This window comes from Trachinotus anak, unplaced genomic scaffold, assembly GCF_046630095.1.
Source record: "Trachinotus anak isolate AG129_WGS33_773 ecotype Australia unplaced genomic scaffold, CSIRO_AGI_Tana_v1 ptg000032l, whole genome shotgun sequence".
NCBI lineage: Eukaryota > Metazoa > Chordata > Actinopteri > Carangiformes > Carangidae > Trachinotus > Trachinotus anak.
Genome location: NW_027273883.1, coordinates 28,405,001 through 28,411,286, shown reverse-complemented (window position 1 = coordinate 28,411,286; position 6,286 = coordinate 28,405,001). Strand labels below are relative to the sequence as shown.

Here is a 6,286-nt window from a genome sequence, read left to right as displayed (position 1 = left end):
CGGTATGACCCAATCTATACTAATGTGCAATGTAACGTAACTTTACTAATGCTCTCCTACTGTCCCCAACATTTTTCCATAAAGAATAGCTTGCCTACATTTGTGTTTTAGACTATTCAAGGTTATCTATCAGGAATCTGAACAAATTAAAACTTGCATAGGTTTGGTTTCCTCTACCCACTGCGGCGGTAATCAGATGGACATCTTTTTTTTTAAATTATTATTATTTTTTTGGGCTTTTTATGCCTTTATTATAGCTTAATGGAGACTGACAGGAAGGGGGGTAGAGAGAGGGGAATTACATGCAGGAAAGAGTCGGACCGGTGGAGAGTCGAACCGGTGACTGCCCTGCTAAGAGCGTCTTGCGCTCAACATAGTACGCACCCCAACCACTCGACTACCGGGCCGCCCCAGATGGGCATTATTAATACTGTACTACTCTGTGATCATTTGCTGGCTTTGTCACTCCAACTCTCAACTCTGGAACATGAAATGCGCAACAGTTTTTTCCATTGTCTAGGTTTTCAGATCCATCAATAAATGTATGTATGTATTGTCCATACATTTCATGTAGAACAGTGTTCACAGAAGCTTCCCAATTGATTGTATATCTCTTTGAATGCACATAATCCAATATAGGAAAATGTATTATTGGTTGAGGTAGTAACCATTGTGGAACAGCTGATATTAAAACAGTCTGGCCAGTTATGGCCACTTCCAGTTATTGATTCCTAATTCCTCCTACTTGCTTAGATGTATCATATTTCATAATGGGGAACACACTATTTGGGTCTAAGTACTGCATCCTTTTCCAAATCCACATGACACATAACAGGAATATGTTAATCTTTCCATAATCTTCTGATATCAGAGCCATAGTCCTATAATTAACTTGACTAATAGGATCTTTTCCAGATTTTTTGATAGAAACAATGACAATCTCTTTCCACACTACTGGAAGCTTACCTTCCTCGCAGATCGTTATTCATCTCCAATAGCTTTCCCAATCACTTAAGTTAGATAACATTGAATAACATACATAATTGCTCTTTTTCTCTTTTTGCTCTTTGACTGTTTTTGACCAGTGCTTAAGCTTTAAATTCTGTAAGGAATCTCTAAAGTTTCTGTTCTATTGCAAATTCCTTCAGAGCATTTATCATTCATCATTCATAGTACCATCCTAACTCTTTTATTGTTTATATTTTTCCCACTGACTTGAGTTGCACCTTTAATTATAGTATTGTAGTATAGTATTTTCTTTTATTTCATCAATATGTTCTGGCATATCTATCTTAACAATCTCTGGATCACAACACTGATTAAATATTTCCCAATTTGCCTTACCGAAATTCCATCTCAAGGCCCCATCTAGGTGCACCATATTACTCATATCAAACTTGGTCACTTCCACCATTGTTGGAAGTGACCGCCCACCCCCATAATGTATTATGGACATTGAAATCACCACAGCATATTACCCTGTTTAAGCCTTTCTAATTTTTCTATTTTGAGTCTTTTACAGGGATTATATCTACAGTAAGAATCTTTCTTTTGTCCCCCAAAGCTCTACACCGACTACTTGGAGATCAATATTGTGATTAATGAATAACCTACCTTAAGATATTGCTTCTTTGTTAAAAATTGCACATTCCCCTCCCTGACCACCAACTGTATGTTTTCCTCTTGCTTTCTATCTCCCTAATATTGAAGTCCAAATGTGATTTCAGCCATGTCTCTTGGGTGCAAATAATAATTTATCATTTCACTGTTTCACTGTATATATGTCTTGTATTCTTGTCTATTCACAATAAGGCTTCTGGCATTCCACTGAAGAATAATGCAAACCATTATACAAATCAACACATGAGGATTACATCAATACATCATTAGAAATTAGCATATTGTGTAACATTTCTACACCCAAATACCCATCTGCTGCATCTAATATAGACTTCAGCCCTGACCTCTTCTTTGTCTATTGCAGAGTAACAATTGTAACATTGACAATAAGTGCCAGAAAGTTGAACTAGTCTACAATCGCTGTGTCATCTTTTACTGCACTCTGTACACAGTACTCAAATTCTGAATTTGCATAGTCTATGTTTGAGGCTAAATGTTGATTCACTGTTGTACCCTGTGGCACTTGCTTTGCTGTCCCAGCACACAACACTTTGTTTTGCACTTTGTATCTTTGGACTTCCTTTGCTCTTTTTTATACCTGGCATCATTGAGGTTGACTATTACAGCATTTTAACTTGGTTAACTCATGTTCTCCAGCACACCTCTACCACATCTTGGTTTGGCTTTACCCTGATCTGCTAAATGTTCCACTCTCTGACACTTAAAGCATCTCAGTGGCTTGGGAACTTATTCTTTAACAGAGAAACTCATGCATTACTTTCTCCTCTCTCCCCCTGAAGGAGAACTGAAAAGCTATCCACCATTTTACCCAAATATATAGTTGGAGAGTGATTTACTACAGTCACTTTCCCCTATTTGATTTCTTTCTTGAATCCTTGTAGCGTAATCTCTAATGGAACTCCTCTTATCACTTCACTTATCTTGTTATTTGCCCGGGAACATGGCTTTTAATTTGGATTCCATTCAACATCTTCATCTTCAATGTCTTATTTTGTTGAACAATATTACCTGCATTTAACAACAATCTCCCTTTGCTCAAAAACCTTGCTTGTTTAATGTAACTTTTCACTAGAATGTTCTCGTCACTTTTTTCACTCATTGTGACTGGATGCTGAATTCTTCTTCCTTCCATCTAATGTCAGTCTATTCTGTTTTATCATCTGATTCACTAGTCATAGATTCACCATTTCTATTTTCAAAGTATTTCAACCTGATCAACCTTGCTGACATATTTTCGGGTAACCTTATTTTGGTTAAACAACATGTTGCTGTCAGAATTCAGATCAGGTTTAATTTTCAAACAATCCTTTAATTTGAGGTGGTTTTAGTAATCCCATGGTCACTGAGGGTTAAGGGATCTAAATGACTAATGTAATCTTTACTCTCAGGTAGGACAGAAGGAGACAGGCAGGTGTTTATCAATGGGATGAATTGATTAAATGAATCTCTAATAAACTCAGGACCATGGATTGCATGTTAAGTAGTTTATGTCCTATCCTCTGTGTTGTCCTTGGTTTACTGTGCTGCGTGGGGACGCTCCAGTCAGTCAGAAAAAAGTAGGACAAATATACAGTTTCCCAGCTGACATCGAGAGGAGGAACAGATGGTTAGCCCAGATCAGCAGGAGCGGCTTTACCATCACTAAAGATGCGAACAACAAAAAAATGTGTGAGCTAATCAAACAGTCTATTTGCACTTTGTCACCAAGGACACACCACTGGGAAAATTAATGCTTGGTTTATTAAAGGCTTGCAAAAACTGAGTAGAGACACAGGCTGAAAGTGCTGTCTCATTGCTGGGAGTCTTCAGGCTCCATTAAATCACCTGAGAGCCCCTGTGCTGAAAGAGAGACACAGTGACGGGGAGAAAAAGACAGAGGAGAACACTATAATTAATATAAAATCTTAATTATATATATTCGTTTCATAATATGACACTAAAAATAATCCACATTTACTGTGAGGCCTCTCTGCTGGCTATTTGAAACATATCATGTTTTGTTTTTGGTCCACTCAGCAGTCCTGACCTGCAGCATCACTTATATTACAGTTATATTATAAAGTAATAGAATACATGTTTAGTATGATTATTTATAATACTTTTAGTATTTAGGATGATTCCCAATTTATTTTTCAAAATTTCTGGCCTATTTTAACATGACCTTTTACAATTACCTTATGTTTTCCATCTCACTTAGTCTCTCCATCTGCCCCCTTCCTCTGCCAGCAACCCAAATTCTTATTGTGTGAAGTTAGCTCGTACTCCAACATGGATTTCCTCATTTCCGCACCTTCATCCACAACTCTACAATCACATGCCCCAGTGTTATATTTGACTAATATTTAACTCCCTCTCACCACAGATGTGCTGATAAGCTGATTCTTTAAACGTCTTACTCTGTAAAGTGCATCACAAACAATATATTTTGCTTCAACTCTACTGCGCTGCTGGTATTTGCTGCCAACTTCCAGGAACTACTGAGGGGCCTCATGATCCGCCATTGCTGTAAAACAAAAAAAAAAAAAAGAGGGTCTTCTGAGGTGACACAACTCTGTCCTAGGGTCTTTGGTTTGTGAATGGATTGGTAAAAGCATATGTAAACATTTTGTGTGATTTGACCCAAAAATTGCTTTGTCTTATTCATCCTGAATGATCTATGTCATAAGTCATACGTTATTTTGCATAATGGAGTTTGCATGTTCCCCTTGTGCTGATGTGGGTTTCCAATCCAAAGACATCCAGGTTGGGTTAATTGGTGACTCTAAACGGGCCATAGGTGTGAATGTGAGTGGTCATTTGTCTCTACATATGACATATATGTCTGTCTGTGGCCCTCATCTAATGTCAGCCCTGTAAGCCCATGGAATCTCCAATAAAAGTGGATTTCTTCCTCCTGAAGTGTCACACTAAATCAGTCATTAATTAAATTGTTGATTTTGCCAGTAAAAGTTTCTCCAGGTATTGTTGTTATTTTGCAGCAGATCAGAGGCATTGTCTTGTTAAAACCACAGCAGGAGTGGTGACGTTGAAAAAACCTGTCATATTTTCTCCACTTGGTGGCAGTACTGAACTGGACATCAGTCTGTCTCTCCCCTGTGTCTGTGTACCTGGAAGGGCAGTCCGTCACCAGAGATCAGTACTAATCTAATAAACTCTTCCCTGCTTGCTTTTCTCTCTCTTTCAGAGGTCAGGACGGATCCATATAAACTCTGTTTTCACCTGCCCCTCTATATGGCTCTGTCCCTCATAACCTCGCACACACACTCCTCCAACACTCACACTGTGTGTCAAGGGTAGAAGAAAGGATGGAGACATAATAGAGGCTGTTCTTTTATCTGTCCTCACCCAGTTTATGAGCCCTAAACACGTCACACAGCAAACAAAATGCACTACTGCCACACCCACACAGTGTCTGGTTATTTTTGTGAAACTCATATAAATAAGGAACAATACATGCATTACAATTGTGTGTGTGATGGTTATTCTGGTTTGAACATAATATAAAGACAATGGAAGCTGGATCTTTTGTGAGGTGCTAGAACACCGGTTTTTTTCACAGACGACATTCCGACATGATGGGTACAAAAAACTGGGGTAAATAAACTGAATGATGACTGAAATCCATTTAGCTCTGCCAGTTTCAGTATCCTAGTATTGTACAAACTGGCTTACTTTCACTCTGTCATGGCTGAAGGAATAATCACATTACAGTTCCATCCTATTTTCCATTTACTTCTATTGAAGCTTGTACAACAGGAAACAGGAAGTTCCACCACGCATTTCCCGTTGACTTCAACTGAGTTGATAGGCCTATTCTCGTCTGGCCAAGAAAAAACTGCTGCACAGTTTTGGGAAACAGAAGTTATTCTTCTAGTGTGCTTTATCACTGTAAATCAGAATCAGATGATCAAAATGAATTGATTCCCACAGGGAAAATCCTGTCACAACTGCACAACACGTATAAGGAAAGAAATAATAAAATAATAAAATAACATAAATAAATAAAAAATAAAATAAAGTGACAAATGTACAAATGCAAATGTGCAAAAATGTATCTGCCTCTTTAATATGAGACAAGTAACAAGTAGCGAATGTTGACATGCTAACATCCTCAACTAAGATAGTGCAGATATTCAGCGTTATACCTGCTGAACGGCAACATATTAGCATTGCCAGTGTGAGCATGTTAGGCTGCTGATGTTATCTCAAAGCACCTCATTGTGCAGCCTCACAGAGCTGTTAGCATGGCTGTAGACTCTTAGTGATGAAGTGCAGTGCATTTGAATTAAGCAAAGTTTCAGCACACATTCACAACTCCACAGCGATGGAAGGGTGGACTGCTCCTTCTCCTTCCCCTGGTAACCTACTCACCATGTTCCATTCTTGCTGTCCCAGCTGCCCAATCACCCAGCTCCCCAATGTGCCTGATGGTCTTGGACTCTGCAGCCACTCACTGCTCTGCAGCTCTGTACTGGTCTAGCAGTTGAAGAGAGTGAGCTACAGGCAGTGACAGAGGGCTACACTACTCCTGCATTGGGTCTCAATCAACACTACAACACGACCCTGCAGGCATGAAGCCGGCCACCGACTACATTAGATGTTGTTATTTAGTTGAAGGTAGGTTGTGACCTATGCAGCAACAACT

The 6,286-nt window shown here is 38.9% G+C and overlaps 1 long non-coding RNA gene across 1 annotated transcript in view; it reads left to right on the top strand.

Moving 5' to 3' along the window:
* The window catches only part of LOC139613731 (uncharacterized), a 353,034-nt gene that overhangs the window by 99,513 nt on the left and 247,235 nt on the right, over nt 1–6,286 (top strand). The window lies entirely within an intron of this gene.